The sequence below is a fragment of the Microtus ochrogaster genome, unplaced genomic scaffold (genome assembly GCF_000317375.1).
Source record: "Microtus ochrogaster isolate Prairie Vole_2 unplaced genomic scaffold, MicOch1.0 UNK2, whole genome shotgun sequence".
NCBI lineage: Eukaryota > Metazoa > Chordata > Mammalia > Rodentia > Cricetidae > Microtus > Microtus ochrogaster.
Window position 1 is genome coordinate 6,167,368 of NW_004949100.1, and position 19,211 is coordinate 6,186,578.

Genomic DNA, 19,211 nt, shown 5'->3' on the forward strand with positions numbered 1-19,211 from the left:
GGTCCCAGAGCCGACTGGTGAGCTCCGGATTCAGGGAAACCCTTCTTCTTGATAGAAGAAGAGAGCCAGCATTGACCTCTGGCCTCACATGCATGTGCCCATACAAGTGTGTGCACACCCACATGAACACATGCACATACCCAAAACGCACATGCACACAAGCACACAAACAATTTTTTAAATAAAATACAGATAAGTAGAATGACAAATTAAATGATACCCATTCATGAGAACTGAAGATAATAAGATTAGCAGTTCACGTATATGTTTCTAATCTTTTCATCCAAAGTGCAGAAAGCATTTTCTTTTTTAAGTTGACTCTTTAGTTCAGTGTAATGGATGAAGAAAAGGTACACATACCAGAGAAATCTTCACAAAGCAAACACACCTAATGCTATGACTTCCCGATGTGCTTTGGATTTAATGATTCATCAGGACCTTTCCAGTGAGGTAGTGTTGAAGCTGCACCCTGCAGCCAGGCTGAGGCCAGCATTGAACTCCGTCCTCCAACTTCCCACTGCTGGAAGTTAGGAGACATTATTTAACTTTTCTGGCCTCAGTTACCTCATCTGATGAGCAGACCAATTGAATGAATATAAACGATTTACTTAGAATAATCTGAGACAGGTAGAGTAAACTGTAATCCTCCTTCTGGCTCTGAAGAACCTTTTCCTAACAATCATTAAGCTTCCCTTTTTATTAAGCTACATTCTTTCCTCCTGTCAGAATTTGTTTTGCTCTCTTAAAATCTTCTGTGAGATCCTTATATGCAATTAGCTAAGAGGAAGGCAATCACCACTCTCCCAGCGTTTTTGCACTTGAGGTCCGGCTCTTGTACAAGGTACCAAGACTTCCAGGCAGCCCTCTCCATCTATCTGTAAGCTTCTCAAGGCATCAGTACTCACTTCCCATCAGTAAGCCCTTCTGTGTTCCGCTATTCACAGTGCTTTGCATATATCCAGACTGGTTTTGTTTCCAGGCTGTTGTCTTGTTACATTGTCAGCTTTTTGCTTTGTTTTTCCAGTTGGCTCTGGCTTTGGGCTTACACCTTCCTACTTTTTTTCATCATGCTGAGGATTTCCCACATTCCCCTAGGAGTGGCTTCTCCCTCACTTCTGAACTCATCCTTGCTCTCTAGCCCAACCACTGCCTTAAGAATGAAACCTTTCGAGCTGGAGAGGTGGCTCAGCGGTTAAGAGCACTGACTGTTTTTCCAGAGGTCCTGAGTTCAATTCCCAGCAACCACATTGTGGCTCAAAACCATCGGTAATGAGATCTGGCACCCTCTTCTGGCCTGCAGGCATACAGGGAGGCAGACTGTTGTATACGTAATAAATAAGATCATTTACTACACTAGCTTTAAAAAAAAAAAAAGAGAGAGAAACCTTTCCCAGCTGCCTGTGCAACAGTCTGATGAGATAAAGCTGTGAGTGCTTGCCCCATTTTACAACTGAGAGAATGAGCTCTCTGGCATAAAAACACACCCCACCTCTGCCCACAAAGGAAGCTTCTGCAGAGTAAACGCTAAGCTTTTTTGTTTTTTAGTTCTTTTTTTTTTGTTTTGTTTTTGTTTTCTTGATCAGACACAAACTTATTCTAATTAATCTACTACACAAATTGTTGTCGTAAAAAAAATAGAAAGCTTGGAAATGCTTTCTACATATCTCTCGGCTAAACACACATGTCCTGATCACTTTTTTTTTTTTTTTAACAAGTTATTGGATGTTTTCTCTGTGCCAAGCACTGTGCTTCATCTGTGTGAGCCCTGAAGTCAGGGTACTAAGGAATGTCAAAGGGTACTGAGTTACATGGTAGAATGCCCATGGATGGACTCAGCTTACATATGTGTAGTTACCTCCCGATTCCTAAACCCACTGTCCTCCTCATCTGCTCCATAGAATGTCTGATCAAACCGTCGGACAAGACTCATACAAAAGCCAGACCATGAATGCACGGGCTTCACGGGCTGTATGAGAACACTACAGTTATGAAATTGGTAAGACATGCATCCTGCTCCCGTGACCCTACAATCTCACTGAGAAGTAAGTGCAGTAAGAACACAAACCTCAGTACAAGAGGCGTGGGCTAAGCCAGAAGGGACAGTATGTACCAACCTAGAGAGAATGCAAGAAGGAAACCCTGTGCTTTGAAATACAAAAGACTGTAACTTCATTCTAAATCCCTGTTTGCTGTCTATTTGTAAAGATTTAAGTTGTGAAGATACTGGTTTTCCTTGTGGGGAATGAATTCATTTTCAACCAGGAATTGGACTAGCTAATTTAGGTTCAAAACTGTGTTCGGTACTCTATCCTGGTTCATTTTATCCTCCCACACCTCTTCCAGCGGCGGTGGCAGAGCAAGAGTTATTTCCCCCCCAGTTCTGACGGAGAAAGAATAGGAGAAAATGCAAGAAGGGTGCTCTTTGATCCCCTGCACATCAATTACAGGTAATAAATTCCCCCTGGGGTGGCGCTCAGACAGAATCTCAAAAACACATGGGCTTTTCCTATTAGGAAATATAAACCAAATAGCGACTATTTGTTGTTTAGATTATTCTGTGAGTAATGCAGCCTAAAAAACAAGCTAGCATTGAAGGATGTATCATTTTTAATCTCAGCGCTTTTAGCTGCTTGCCAACACCAGATAGAGTATCTTATTGCAATAATTCAAGGATTTCTCTATTAGTTTCTCTAAGCCCTTAAAGCAAACGAAGCTCTTATGATATAAAACACCTTCTTTCTCTATTTTTTTTTCCCTCCGCTCTCAAGTCTAAATGCATTTCAGGGTAGAATTTTAAATGAACTAGATAAATGTAATTCTCTCTAACTGTATTAATTTTTGACACTCTTTTTATGATTCTTTTTAAAAAGGACATAGAAATGGATTGTAACTCTGGCCTCTGTACAGTCATGATGAATAGCAGGCTACAAATAATGCTTTCTTCAAACTTTTGAAAGAGCAATTTAGATTTTTAATCTCTTCAGTGGGTTTACAAATACCCTCCGCTGATAGCTGACCAAGGAGCTGGAAGTGAGAGATTTCTTCTTAAACAAAGAAAATGAGTCTTATACTGACGGAAGCATTTTCATATATTTTTCTCCTTACTGTGTAACCTTTTGTTCCCATCACAAATACCCGCGCATAGGCTTATCTCTGACCTTGAAGGACGGTACAGCCTTCTCGAGTTGTCTTTTAAGATCACAGATGACCTTCAGCTGCTATCACTGAGCTCCGCTGACCTGCCTCGGTGATTCGCTCCCACAAAATACATATGCTGAACAGGGCCGGTGTGTGCAGTAGGGGTAAGTGAATTATTTACAAAAATTTGAGTTGACACCTTTTATCAAATGTGGAAAGATGAAGACAAAACAGCTGCTATTGCTGTCGTAAGCAATCTGCTGGTGATTGAATAAAAGTGTCAAGAAAATGGCTGCTTGATGGCCTTTTGTTCTCCCTCATCCAGCTTGATGTTAGTTTGAGCTGTCAGTTAGGAATCACGGCAGTGTGATTTATCAATAGACGGAGTGACCTTCTATTTTCGCTAGCGCTAGAAGACAGCTCCCTCTACTGCGAAAACACAACACTTCTCACCTTGCCTTTTACGGCATGCGATTGGCTTGGGTTTGCCAAAAGCAACTCACTTGGAGGATAATTACGGCTTTTCCCATTTCGTCTTGCGTTGACGGCCTCCACCCACTTGCTAAAAATTAGCACATATCCAAAAAGGAAATTTTAAGCAAATTTCTATACCTTCCAGCAAAAAAAATGATTTAGAGAATCAGCATTTGAGATGAAGTGCTTCCTCCTTGCTAATTAAACTGCAGAATACGGAAACATTATCTGTGATAGCAAACTGAATCTTTAAAGCAGTGTTTGACTTGTATTGACATGAATAGCCCATCTGCATTAACTCAAATTATTTTATAATCACTATAGAAAGATTTGAAGTTACTTTTCTGTCATAATACTGGAACCACCGCAGGGAAAGATAGTATTATCAATCAAGGTTGGGAAGTCTTGAGAGATAGGAAGCTGTAGGGACCACAATTTTACAAATGAACTGTTATCCTATAGGATGTTGTACATGCACTTATTAAAAGTTGGGCTTTTGATTTAACAGGTATTTGTTCAATTGGAAACACAAATAATGTAAATATGTATTATGAGAAAACAATATTCCAGTTTTCATTGAAAAAGAACCATTAAGATTAATTAAGAGAACTCAAGTATCATAATGTGATTTCCAGTAGCTCCTAATGTTAGTGCTCAGATCGAATTTGCTGTAACATGATTTAAATTCTCATTCTTTTGAAAAACTGTTACATGGGCATGATTTCAAATATATCTAAATATAGATATATTTTTTAACCTGGGGTTTTTGTTTCATAACACACTTTCATTTTTGACTTCTTATCTCAAATGCTTAAATCAGGTACAGAAAATCATTGTATGTTGTTTTGTTGGCTGTAGCAGGTTCAATTCCTTTAATCTGCTCTGTGGAAATACACAGTTATTCATTCTCTCTTCGTGTACTTGTCATTGTCCTGTACTGAAGGAAGACTGGGTGGGAATCTCTGAAAAGCAGTGCCTCATGAGTCCCCGACATTTTCACTGTACCAGGTTCCCCGTACACCTTTCTTTACTTAAACAGCCACGCAGTTCCTCTGCCCTGAGTCTAGTCCTCAGCTCTTGCTTGAGCCTGGCTTTTTTCTTCTCAGCCCTGACACACACACACACACACACACACACACACACACACACACACACCATGACTTGTTCATAGGAGTTCTGCAGCAAAGTTGAATAATATGTAAATTTTATGTTGTAATGAATTAGGTCCTAAGATCTTTAAAGGTCAGACACCTGGTATAATACATCACATTTTTTAATATCAACTACAAAATAACTGTAATAAATTTTTCCAACACCACATCCTCACACGCTGTTACCCATAAGGAAGCACCAAAGGAAATGTGTCATTTGTCACAACATGCAGGAAACTGGCATCTGCACGGGGCACTTTAAAAAGTAAGTTGGGTTAGAAAAAAAGCTTCCTATGTGGTGTTTCTGCGTTTAAACAAAGAACGACCGGCAGCTGCTTATTAGACTCCTCTTGTTCTTATAAACAAGATAAAAATAATTAGTTTTCTAGGACATGTGATAAAGAAGACTTTAGTCAAAGGATATTGTGGAATTTATAGGCACAGAGCTTTGATTCTGTTTAGGGGAAACTTCAACAGGAATGATTCATCTCAGCTTGGAGGAGCAAGTAGGATACTGGAAAAATATACAGTTATCTGAGTGGTAGAAATCTGATAGTTGCTATTTAAAAAAGATATGTATTTCTCTTACAGAGCTATTTGCAAGCTTCAATTGCACATCTCTATTATCAGAAATGCCTATTACCAACAGAAGGGAAAGAGATTTACCTACAAACAAATAAGACTATGGGGATTTTTTTAAAGTGGAAACCCACATTGTTGTTAGCTCTCATTACTGTTTACCGGCACATCCCTATTCTCTGACAGTGTGTCGTGCTAACTTCAGACACAAGTGAAATGAATGTGTTAGGCTTTCTAGACTTTCTAGTGTGATGGGGGGGCAGTCTCTGTTGTTATCTTTAATGTTACTGGGGATCTGCCTTTAAAATATCATTGTACGTGGAAATTATATCATATATGTAATTTCTGTTCAGCAATGCATTTTCTGGCGCAATTTAAGTTGTATTTGAGGAAACGGTCTCATAATTATTCATTTAAATAATATTTGTGTTTTAAATCTGAGCGTATTTAGGAAAGGCTGTGATCACTTAAACGCCAATTTCATTCTTCCAACATAGCCGAAGATGGTTTTATGAGCACATCCATGTGACATCAGCCAGGAGTCACAAAGTGAAGTTGGAATACTGTCCTGGTCATTAGGAGGCACCCTGAGAGTCAAACAAGTAAAGTCAGCAGAGTTTCAGTGCTTGATGGGTCTGGAAACTTTCCAAAATCCCATGTTCCCAGAATATTCAGAACCTTTATAGCCAGGCCTGAAATAGACTTCCTAAGCTGGGAGCAAGGTGTTAGCATAGATGTCTTCTCCACCAAGCAAGCTGACCACCTATGCTTTTGATCCCAACTAATCTAACACAGAACTCACTAGACAAACCTAAGGAAGTCAAGAGTTGGACAATGAAAATTTTGGCGTTTTAATTAACTTGTCCATAATGATCAAAGGACAAAGAAACAGTTTTAAAAAGACAATGTATAGCAATCAAAGGAAAGAAATGTCAATAATCCTAAATACGCGTTTCAAATTATAGCACACATGGCTAAGAGTGTGATAAGGACAAAGCCAGCTCCTCCTGTGTAGATTTCTTTACTTTTTGAAAAGCACTGTGGTAGTAAGACTCATTCATTCTCTTGTTTAACAAGGACTTATTTAGTGCTGAATTTGCTCCTCCCTCTAGGCAGATGGCTCTTGGCCCACAGTGACACCCCCATGAGTGTGGCCTGCCTTTCTCCAGTCTGGCCCAGCTCCAACCATTCTCTGAGAGAACTCAGAGGCACTCCTCCACTTTCTGAGATATTGAGGCTTAATATGAAATGTCCCTTATAGCCTCATGTATTTGAACACTTGGTCCCAAGGTAGTGTTACTACTTGGGGACATCTCGAACCCTTTAGGAGGTGGTTGCTTATTGGAGAAGGTATATCATTGATGGTGGGCTTAGAGGTTTTATAGATTGGACCATTTGCTGCTCTGTCTTTCATCTTACTTGTAGGGCCTGTTGCCTGATTCTGCTTCCACTCCATTTCATGATGGACTGTATCCCCTTTTGGGATAAATCCACATATAAGCCCTTCATTTCTGAAGCAGCTTTTGTGTGAGTATTCTATCGCAGCAACCAAAAAGAAGCAAATACACTATGGGATCTAATAGAAATAAAAACAAATTATCAAGAAAAAGTGTGCTCAATTTGGCAGTATGTATGCTAAGTTAGAATGATACAGAGAAGATTAGCATGGCCTCTGTGCAAGAATGACATGCACATTCAGAAAGCATCCCATATTTAGAAGCTGGGCATGGGTGGCACACGCCTTTAATCCCAGAACTCGAAAGACAGAGGCAGGCAGATCTCTGAGTTGGAGACAAGCCTGGTCTACAGAGTGAGTTCCAGGGTAATCAGGGCTACAAAAAGAAACCATGTCTTGAAAAAAACAAACAGAAAGAGTAAAATATATATTATTAATAGCTATCACCCAGATTGACCTATATATAGAGAAAATGGTCAGCATCACTAATCTATCATCACTAATGATAGCACAATAGATAGAACAATACTAGCAGGTGCCACTGAGGGTTAGACAATAAAGAACCTTACACACTGTGGATAGATATGCAAGGTGCCACAGACATTATGAACAAGTTTTGAGAATCCCTCCCCCAAAAGGAGTAGAAATACCATATGATCCAGAAAGTATATCCAAAAGAAATGAAATCGGTGGGGACTGGGGAGATGGCTCAGTGGTTAAGAGCACTAGCTGCTCTTCCAGAGGACCCTGGTTCGATTTCCAGAATCCACACGACAGTGCGCAACTCTCTGTAACTCCAGTTTCAGGGGATCCAACACCCTCATACAGTCATGCATGCAGGCAAAAACACAAGTACACATGGAATAGAAATAAATAATAAAAAGAAACCTGTTAAAAAAAAAAAAGAAAAGAAAGCATGTCAAAAAGATAAATGCATTCTCCAGTCACTCCATCAGTATTTACAATAGCCAGGACATGGGGTAGACTTAAATGTCCACCAACTGAGGAACCGATAAAGAAATATGACATACACCCATGGATGTGTAGTACTAGCTATGAAAAGCATGAAATCGGGCTGGGGGATAGCTCAGTGGTTAAAGTACTTGCACTACAAGGTTGAGAACTTGAGTTCAGATCCTCAGAAACATGCAGAAATGTTGGATTTGGCCTGGAGACTCCCTTATAATTCTAGCTTTTAAAGATAGAATTGGGGATCTTCAGAACATGCTGGCTAGAAGGATAGTCACATACACTGGCTCTGGGTTTGATAGAGAGAACCTGCCTCAATGAATGGATGATTCCTGACATTAATGTCAGCCTACACACACCCATACACACATACACACACATACACACACACACACTTCACCCGCACGCATGCAAAAGCATATATACATACATCCACAAAAAGCACTAAAAATGGGAGAAAAAGAAAAAAAGATGAAATTATGTGAAGCTCATAATGTAAGGGGAGAGGGGGAAGGAAGCCCCAAACAGAAAGACAAATGATACTTGACTGGATTCATCTGTTGGCTCTAAAAGGGCTGGTAACATAGAAGTCAGAAATCAAACAGTAGTTATCAGAGCCTATGAAGGATAGTGGTAGGTGATGATAGATAAAGATAGTTCAAACACAAGAAACACGCACAGGTGCTCTACTGAACGTAGCTGATAATATTTTGCTGTATATATGGACAAGAAACTGGGAAATAGACTTTGTATTTTTCTCACGACAAAGAAGTAATAAATACTCAAGGTGATGGATATGCTTTGTATTCTAATTTAACCATTCTCTAACATGCCCATGTATCAAATGTCTCACTGTACCACGTGAATTGGAACATGTACCGTGTGTCAACTAAAAACTTCCATACAGTTTTCTTGGGATCCAGTCTTATCCATTTGTGTAGCTTCTGTGACATTACCATAGGCTTGATTACAACAGAGATGGAATGGCTTACACAGTCAAAATATTAACTTTTAGCACATCATAGAAAAATTTTACAGATTGGTGATTTGAATTGTAGATACTTTATTTATTTATTCATTTATTTATTTATTAGAGATACTTTATTTCCTGCCTTGTACCTATGTATTTTCCATCAAAGCTAGGTTGGTCTTCAGCTATGGATAAATAGTTTAGAATGAGAGCCATAAAATTATTACATGGGTCACAAACATTTACTTTTAGCACTTGTTTTAGTTAGTGTTCTCCGGGTCTTTAAACTGTAAGTCCACCCAGTTCTCACTACAGTTCTGAATCATAAAGACATTTTCTTCCCTTTGACCAACAAGGAAGCTGAAGTACAAGCTTTTAGACAACTGACCCAGCTCAAACACTCACACTCTGAAGACAAAATTCAAAGCCATGTCATCTAGGATCTTTCCGCGGAAGTGCCAAAAGACCCCTGGCAAGTGATTCTTATGCCACCTTCTTTCAAGGAAAATGCTCTTGATCTGTGGCAGAAGAATTGGTTTTCTCAAGGTAAATCACTGGTCCAAAGACTTCTGTAGAGCGTGAAAGAAGCAAGAAGTGGGTACGAGAGAGGAAAGATGAGCAAGATAGAGGAGGGTGAATCCCAATAGTCCAGACTGTATTAGAAAGATGGGCAGAGGAAGAGTCTGAGGTACGCATTGCCTTCTCCAGTGGAGAAGGGAAACAACAAAAATCTGTGTGTGCAGGGGGGGTCTCTGTGTGTGTCTGTGTGTGTCTCTGTGTGTGTGTATCTCTGTGTGAGTGTCTGTGTTTTTTTGTTGTTGTTGTTGTTTTTTCTTCTTATTGTGTATTATTCCACTGAAAGAACCCATACAGACCAGTAACCACCAGTTCAGTGTGAGAACAGCAGTAAAATGCAAGCTCCTTCATTGTAGGGATTTTTTGATTTTGTTTGGTTGGGTGCTTTCTTCCTGATTCTTGCCAGAGAAAGAGAAGACACATTGCTAAGGAAAAGGGTACTAGAAAATCAACTCAATATCCTTTGGCGGGGGGGAGGCATCAATACACACAAGGAAGCCAGAAAGCTGTAAAATTCCTTAGCATAATTCTGCCGCATGATAGTATAGGACAGATATTATTTGTATAAAGAAAAAAATAAGAGAAATAAAAACGAATTTTATAGAAGACATAGATATGTGGTTGCCAGGTTATGAGGAGGTCTCTGTCATGCAGAGATAGCCAAACTTTTTCTAAAGACAAGTAGAAACTTTTGGAAAATCTTAAACAATGGATAAAATTGTGTGGGTTACATTGTGAGATCTTTCCCACCGTGTGAAAAACGACTAGGAGTAGAAGTATGAAGATTCAGAGCAATAAAGAGTAGGTGGCTGGGGGGCTGAAGAGATGGCTCAGTGGTTGAAAGCACTGACTGCTCTGCCAGGGTCTCTAAGTTAAGTTCCCAGCACCTACAAGGCTGCTCACAACCCTTTGTAACCCCAGTCCCAGGAAATCTGATACCTTCCGGTTTCCTTAGGCTGTTTCTACATAGTGCACAGAAATACATGCACGCAGAACACACATACACATAAAATAAAATAAAAAATAAATAAATGAAGCAAACTTTCAAAGTAGGTGGCAGTTTGGAAAGGGTCTTTAAACAGTGAAAGCTGGCAGAAGTAACTGAGCAACTAAAGAAAAAAATAAAAAGCACAAGAAGAGAAAAAGCAGAGTGAGTAGGAAAATCTTACTGATACGTTTGCAAATGGTTTACCAAAAAAAGCCCCTGCAATCTCCTTTTCTAGTGGTGATTTAAAATGAGAAGAGGCCACTTTGTTTGCTAGCTCAAGGCCTGGCCTTGAATTCATGATCTCCAGAGGAAAAAGGAAAAAAAAATGTAGTATGTATAAACTAGTAATTGTGTATAATTTTAGCTTATATGTTTATACATTGTTCTACAGACTTCCTTCTGATCCCCTTTAAATAAACTACGATCCTCCACCCAGGGTTTTCCCAATCATGTCCTCATTATGTCCCATTAGTTAGTGACAATGACATTGCTGCATAGTGACTTCATGAAACAATATGAGTTTACAGCAGAAGAAAAGTATAATTACAAGCATAAACTATGGCTGCTGTCAAGACAACAGACATTAGCACAGAAGTTTTGCATATATTGCAGAAATAGGTTAGGTCTACGCTACCTGAAATCATTGTGAACTTTGAGTGTTTTCTCCACAAATAATCCACCTAAAACTTATTTCATCTTTTTAAACAAATAAACTAGATGAATCACCCTGCATTCCCCTTCTCTAGCTCTTTTCTTCCCTGACTCATGTCCCCACTACTACTAAAAGGTGCTGGGAAAGTGTACTAAAAACTATTGGAAGAAAACTATTAGTGCAAACTAGATTGCATTTAATAAAACAGAAACGTGACAATGTATCATGAATAGAAACCTTTGAGCTTATACAGAGTCCGAGAATAATCATCCAGCATCTACAAAGTGTGATGATTCATCTGCCGTCTGCTAACTAAAGTCTCAGCCATATCAATTCTTTAGACTTTTAATCATAGGAATTTTATCTAGAATATTCTGCCTAGAATGATGGGTCCCATACACAGAGATCCGCAGCAGAGTTCAGAGGTGCTCGGCCACTGCAGTGGAAGGAGATGCAGTAGAGATCCATGTCTATTAGCTGAGCTAGTACAGATGAAATCTAAGGTTACCTATCACGTGGAGGCTTTCAGATCTACAGAACACTCACACACACTCCTTGAAAACATTGTTCTTGACTTCGCAGCAGCCCTCATTGTCCGCCATGTTCAGAGAGTCTGGTCTTATCCCATGCTTTTTCAAGGACAATGGCACTGGGTTTTGATCCTACTGCCTGTACTGGCTTTGTGGGAGCCTAGCCTGTTTGGATGTTCACCTTACTAGACCTGGATGAAGGCAGGGAGGACCTTGGACTTCCCACAGGGCAGGGAACAGCTGACTGCTCTTCAGACTGGAGAGGGAGGGGGAGGGGAGTGGGTGTTGGTGAGTGGGGGAAGGGGGAGGGAAAAGGGAGTCAGGAAGGAGGCAGAAATTTTTAATAAAAAAATTAGAACCCTGAAAAATAAAAAAAAGAAAATAAATATTCTGCCACCATAAAATTAAATCCAAAGAAAATAAAAATAATAAATAACCCACACCAAAAAAAAATCTTCAAAATTTCTCTTGTGTGTGTGTGCATACTAATATCTATATATTTAAAATTAAGTCAATGTAGGGGGTATGGTTAAACATATGTATGTACATGATGTGTAGATTCTTATGTGTTTTCCATATTTACATAAGTATTAGAAAGGGTATGCATATATATAAAATAAATTTAATGATTTATAAACATTCCAGAGCCTTTAGTTATACATTACCCTACAAACATAGTATGAAGAAAATATATTTAGGAGCTTGAATTTCTAATTGTGTTAGAAAAATTCTTCCACTTTCCAGACCCTAAGAACTACACTACAAAAGTTGCTCTAGTGGGTTCTAATATAAGGAGATACTCAATTTACATTCTATATATTTTCAAAAATATTTTCTATTTGTATAATCAGTTATATAAACTCTAGCATGTGTTTTGTAATTATTGAAGATTCTTGCAAACCCGAAACTAAGTGGTTTAGTCCCACCAAACACAAGAACATACTCTCCTAGAGTTGAGTAGCAGAATATTCCTATATTCCTCCCCTTGACCAATACAGGATCTGCATGTGTGATAAACAGTACCCTCTTTGAAGAGTGAGTTTGTCGTGTTTACCAAAACGTGAGGTCTAATTTCTGTTAAAATATTTTTCAATATTTTTAATGAATTTTAATAAAGGTTTATCAGGCGCTTGTTATGGTGCAGAACTTTTATTAAATTCTGTGATCCATAAAACGTTTTTTTTTTTTTTTGAATGACACATAGTTTAGTTTTTCATTTAGAGGCTATAAAAGTGTTCACAAAAGTTATGTTGGAAAAAAAAAGTGATTGAAAGCGCTAAAACATTGTACAGAATATAAAATCCTTTCATAGACTTTTTATGACACATGAAACATGAGTCTTAAAGGTTTAATGTTACTGACTTTTATACAAGGCTTTTTAATTCTTGATTCCAGTTATGGTTCTGCAAATGAACTGTGACATTAAAAGGAATCCGGCTGGAACTGCCTGGGCTTTCTTTCTAGATGAGCTCCGACTGGCCATCAGAGGCTTGCCTGGAGACCCACCCCCTCCCTCTTTCTAGATGAGCTCCTACTGGCCATCAGAGACCTACCCCGCCCACTGCTGATTAACACTCCCTTGCTTTTGCAGAACAGAGGAGTGAGACCGCCAGAGTCCCTCCTACCTAAACTCAGTATTAATGTCGGGGAGGTCAGGGGATTGCTATGAGCAAATATGAAGTGTGAAGGGATTACTATGCCTTCATCCTTGTCTCCTTAATGCTCTACACCATTGATGGCTGTAATTGCAATGCTGCTTTGGTGAACTACAGAACCAGTGTTGCGGTCTGTCCCATTAAAATAATGGATAGAAATTCACTTGGACTCTACCTTTGGGGATTTTGAGTTAGCCTGCTGACCTGAATCCTGTGCAGAAGACAAATTAATGACTTTTGTTAATGTATTAGATTAGGTCAAATGAAATAACCAGATTTTTTTTTTTGGTAAGTTAAAACAATAGGAACTTCCAATTAATTGGGGATCATCTTAATTTTCCAAGATGATCTAAACAGGGATATATTTCAAAAGTGGTGGATTATTTTAAGGGGAAAAAGAGGACAATAGATGGTGAATATGATCGACACAATGATCCAATATGAGTTTAAATTAGACTTCAGAATAACTTGCTGCATTTAAAATATGTTGCATAGTACCTGAACATTCCACAGCGCTTGCAGTGTTTAAGCTGCATTTTCACTGCTTACTTTCCTAGAGGAATAACGCTGTGCTCAATCTCTACCCGCTGATATCATGCTACAATGTTTACTCAGAAAAACAAGTGTCTGAAGAAGAAAGCGATCCCCTATACGTCATAGAAAGGAATAAAAATTGCATGTGTCTTTTAAAAATCATATACCTTCCTTACAGACTCTAGACAGCAGTATTTGTTCTGCAGCCCACCAAGAGAGCATTCAGTTATAGCAGTGAATGATGTGTGCACCGTGTTAAAGAAATAGTACTTATTCAAACTACAAATGCACAGCTAGTAAGCTATGTACCTTTCCAACGTTCATCACCAGTGGAATACTCTGAAATGGTGAAATGAGATGCCTGTGCCATAGCAGGTAGTCGTACCTCATCTATCCGTTTTAATAAAGAATCCTCTTCTTATTTCAAAAATCATTTTAAAGTGAAAAGGGCTAGCCTGTGATTTTTCAGAGTGAATCACAGCCTAATAGCCTTTGTGTAACCAAAACAATGGTCCAATACAATAAATCCTATTTCCTTGTAATCTTTGACCTTCTAATGTGAATCATATAATTCTAATTTAGCAAAATAATAAAATAGTTTCTTTGTGCATGTTAGCAGTAAATATTTTAAACTAAAAGGGCATAAATTTTATGGCTTTTTAAAATATACTTCAGAAGTTATTGAAAGATATATTCTGGTACATTACTATATAGTACATTAAAAGCATATTTTCATTAACTTCCATGATTTTATGTATCATCTATTTGTAGCTTAGTTTATTCTAAGCACTGTCTGTGAGACATTAAGACTGCATTTCAGCCAGAAGCTTCTGTGGCAAGGCTATTCATGAAGACAGATTTGCTGTTCTCTTATGTATTCTAAGTTAATAAACTTTTACTCAATTGCTAAATGGTTTCTATACTATATGGTCTTTGACTATTACTTTTCTATCTATTACCCAAGAGATGGGAAATACAAAATTCACAGTACTAAGTTGTCCTCTAAAGCCAAGAGCTAACAAGCAAAAATCTTCCCTGACACTCAAGAAACCATGAGAAATCTGCCTGCCCAAAGGGAGAAGGCTCGGAAACTTATAGATAGAAATCTCAGCAAGGCAGGGGGTGACGAAGAGATGTTGCTATTATAGAAATGTTAAAGACATTTTTACAACCATCAGGCATCACTAATTTAGAAAGGAGAAAAAAATAAGCTAAGGTGTGGACGGAGATTGCTCTCTTGCGCCTGGATGCCTGGACCAGAAATAATCACACAGAAACTTTATTAATCGCAACACTGCTTGGCCAGTGACTCTAGCATATCCCTAGCTAGCTCTTACATCTTGAATTAGCCCATTTTTATTATTTTATGTTTTACATCGAGACTCGTGGTTTACCCATAAGGTTCTCGGGCTTCTGTCTCCTTTGGCGGCTACAAGGTATCTCTCAGACTCTGCCTTCTTTCTCTGTCTCTGCTTGGAATTCCCGCCTTGCTCCATTCTACACTTCAATAGGCCCAAAGCAGACTCTTTATTAACCAATAAAAGCAACGCACATACAGAGGGACTTCCCACACCACTAAGGAATTTTCAAACCTCTCTTTGAAAGCTGTTTCTGAACCGCTGTTATTTTCTAAAAATCATACTTTAATCTTTTGGCAGTTGTTGCACGTTTTTCTTCTTTGGGATCATTTTTATGTGTCTAGAGCTTACTCCGTCTTTATCTTTACATTGTGAGGAGTATAAAGGTTCCAAAACACATGTGCTGCTCACACTACACTCTTATGTAAACGAACATGTATATAAACCAGAAAAAATTAAAATCCCTAAGAACTACAATGACATTTGCTGCTAAACTTTTTATTTCAAACCTTAAAATCTTAAAATATAACATCCCCAATCTCGCCATTTTTCTTGCAGTTTCCTAAAAACATTCAATAGTTACATGAAAAACTTAGCAATAATAAAGGTGATGGTTAAATAGTACCACTCATTATATAGTAAAATCTCATTTCTTTTCTTACTTTAAGTGGTTCATGTATTTCTTACTCAAACCTCACAGAATAAATGTAATTGTTATTCTTTTTACAGATGAGAAAGCTAAAAAGTTTCGAGATTAAGAAATTTACTTAAAAACATGCTGCTAGTAAAAATAAGGGAAATAAAATTGTTTACAAACTCCAAGACATCTCACTTTAAGGTACTCCAAAATAACTTTAACGTACTTATATGTCCCCGTTTGATTTCTGCCTAGGAAGTAGTGAGGCTCAGAGTGGACTGGGATTTCCCACATCAACTAACTTAGACAATGCCCACAGGACAACCCCATGTAGACAATACCTTACTGAGCCTCCTTCTAGTTGGTTCTAGATTATGTCAAGTTGACAACTGATCATATGACATTAGTAAACACCTACTCCAAAAAGGCCACACCTTCTAACTGTATCACTTCCTGAGCTTTGGGGGACCATTTTCATTCAAACCACAGCTCAGGTTATTGACTACACTGTAAGCTAGGCCAGGCAGCAGTGAAACCACCCAATTAGACAACTCCTTGGGTAAAAATATAGTTAATTGGAGGTACAAATTGCTGGGCTGCCTCAGAGAGTAGAAGACAGAAGCTTACCGGTCTTGTTAGAAAGGTAGCATCAAGAGGGGTAGAGGGTAGAACAGTCTGGGTCTTCGCGTGGAAACTTTGATCTGTGGCAGGCTGTTTGGGCTAATCAAGAACAAGAAGCACTTGCTTGCGGTAGTTGACGGGTAGGGGTGGACAGGGAACATCGTGACTTTCCTAGTGAACAGAGACCCATTTCACAAGATTCCTGAGGAATGCTGAGCTAGCTTTCTGCTCACCCAACAACAATCCTTCTGTTTCCCAGAACACAGCCCTGCCTGGGGTGGGCCCAGGCTGTCTTTTAGCACATGGTCAGCAGCACTGCCATTTTGGGAGCCCACTTGGAACTAACAGTTGTGACACAAAACGAGATAAAAAAAAAAAAAAAAAAAAAAACAAAAACGTCTGGGCCTTCCGTGGGCAGACAGGACAGAAGTCACACTGGTCACAAATGGGTGAGTTACAAGATTTTCAGTCAGCAAAATCAAGTCAAACATAATATGTCTTGTCAGGACCCATTGTCCAAATTCCCTTCATCCCATGCCTCTGAAAGAAAGCAAAGATACTGATGGACATAAATTACCTGAATACTAAGAGATTGATATGAACTGTTAAAAAAAAAAACCAAACATTTTTCTTTGATCAAGAATTTTTTTTGAGAAACTATGGTATGTAATACTGTTAATAACACAAATTAGAATGACAAGTGATCTCTGCCTTTGGAGAACTTAATATTCCATTAAATAAATAAATAAATAAATTATGTTTATAAGGCTGGGGCAGAGGTTGGTGAGAGAAGATATGACTAATATACTCAAGGCTCTGGGATTGATGTCTAGCACCAAAGAGAGAGAGGAGAGATAGCACGAGAAGGGAGAGGAGAGGCAAGAAGGAAAAGGAAGAAGGGAAGCAAGGGAGTATGGAGGAAGGGGAGATAAAGGAAGGGAAGGAGGAAGGGGAATGTTCACTGTGAGACATTTGATAGGATCTTAGATAAGGTTCAGAAACATTATACTGGTAAAGAAACGGATCCCCCCCCCCCAAAAAATGGAATTCTCAGCTAAGTGTAAGTGACATCACACGTGAGAAGATGACATACAACTCTTTGAGAGAGTAAAGGGAAGCTGGAGCCAGACAGATGAGGCACAAAGGGACTTTAAAGGGTGTGTATGCTACATTAGCTTAAATTAACACATTCTCTCATTTCCATCATTAGCAGCAAAACAGTAGCATGTGCACCTACTGCCATGAGAGCACTTGACGTCTGTGACATAGGAACAAATTAATTAATTGAACATTAGGTTGAATAGAACCATTAAACCCAAAGTATGACTTGGGAGTTTCCAGGTCTCTCTGCTTAATGTACAATCCTCTGCAAATGAGTTAAATAGCCTATGAGCTGGCAGTGACTGTCCATATCCCACAAGTGACTAGGTTTTAGATTGTAACCTTGGTTGCATAGGAAGCTCACAGATCTACTGTAGGTAAAAAGTAATAACCTAACAACTCCCTAATTAATAGAGATCAAAAGGGAAAGGAAATGATAATGGTAAAACAGATCCAGTCAGCAAAAATACTGAAATTTTTCAGACTTCCTTCGGCAAAAAGTGAACAAGTGAATTAAATGGTTGGTAAATATGTCTGGGATGCACCGCAGCAAGGAGAATAGCAGCTCATTGTTTGTAATTAAAGCTCAGCTAAATTATCTTTGGACACAGTGATAATTTTTTGCACAATAAACACCAACAGGGGATTTGTAGAGAAAAATTGCCTAGCAGCATTTTTTAAAGAATTAATGCATATTCAATATTGATCTTGATTGGTACATGTTAAACTGTGCCTCCTCAAGTAAAATATTCTTGGAGAAGTCAATAACATGCCATAATTTCATATGACACTAATAAAATAAGGCAAATGACAATTCATTTTTGTTCACTTGTCTATGACTCTAATGGATGGATAAATTTTGTTAAAAGAGGAAGCAGCCACTTGGTGCATAGTAGGCACATTTGTAAAAAGATTGTGATTGATTTTTTTTTCCGAGTCACTTTCTTACTAGAGAAAGTAAAACAATCAATCTCTTGGAATTCTTTCCAGAAAAGTGTTTTTATAGTTGTTGAATTATGTTATGAATTCCAGAGGACCGAAGCCACAACAAGTGCTTTGTCTTGTTCCCTGAGATATAATAATAAATGGGACTACAAATAAAGACCAAGGGGACTAAAAATGTGTAAAGCATTCTTGTTATAATACTTCATATGGAACACAGCTCATTCTAGGACATGGAATTACTGAAATGAGTAACACTATCCCTACATCCCTGTACTCAAGGGATGTCAGTATGAAGGACAAAATGGCCAAACAGTAACGAAGGTATGAGAAATCTTAGCTTCCAGGAAAAACACACAGCGAATAAGAACCATGTTCAGCTTAGCCAAATTTCACTGTTCATTCTTTATGAGAAGACAATGAATTAAGAATTTAAGATGTATAGTAGCTGCTTTGTAGAAAGAAAGAAAATGATGAATCTAAAGAAAGCTGAACTTGATCTTCTTATAGGCCTTTTTCTTACCTTTGGTTCAGATTCTACACTTACTCTTAAGTTAACTTTCTGACAATGCTAGCAACCCATGTCAGCTACTATAGAAAAACATTCATTTAAAGGTCTCTCCCTAGACTCCAGCACCTACAATTCGGGAGCTCCTTGGGCAGTGAGAATTCCTCTCTCTGAGGCCCATGTTCTGGGAAAATGCTATGTAGCCACTGTGGGTGTTTGACCATGACCTGGATGGAGCTGGTAGAAGCAGAACGGTAGGTCAATTGTCAAGAGCTATTTTCAGAATTGTTTGCCTGTGTCATGATAGAAGTTAAAAATCCCGAAGAAGAAGAAGAAGAAGAAGAAGAAGAAGAAGAAGAAGAAGAAGAAGAA

At 38.6% G+C, this 19,211-nt stretch overlaps 1 non-coding gene across 1 annotated transcript; it reads left to right on the forward strand.

Annotated features, from left to right (window-relative positions):
• The first annotated feature begins 6,953 nt into the window (after positions 1-6,953).
• On the forward strand, positions 6,954-7,059 carry LOC113458085. The gene has a single exon (XR_003378525.1). It is a non-coding gene; the product is annotated as a U6 spliceosomal RNA (small nuclear RNA).
• Positions 7,060-19,211: the final 12,152 nt, after the last annotated feature.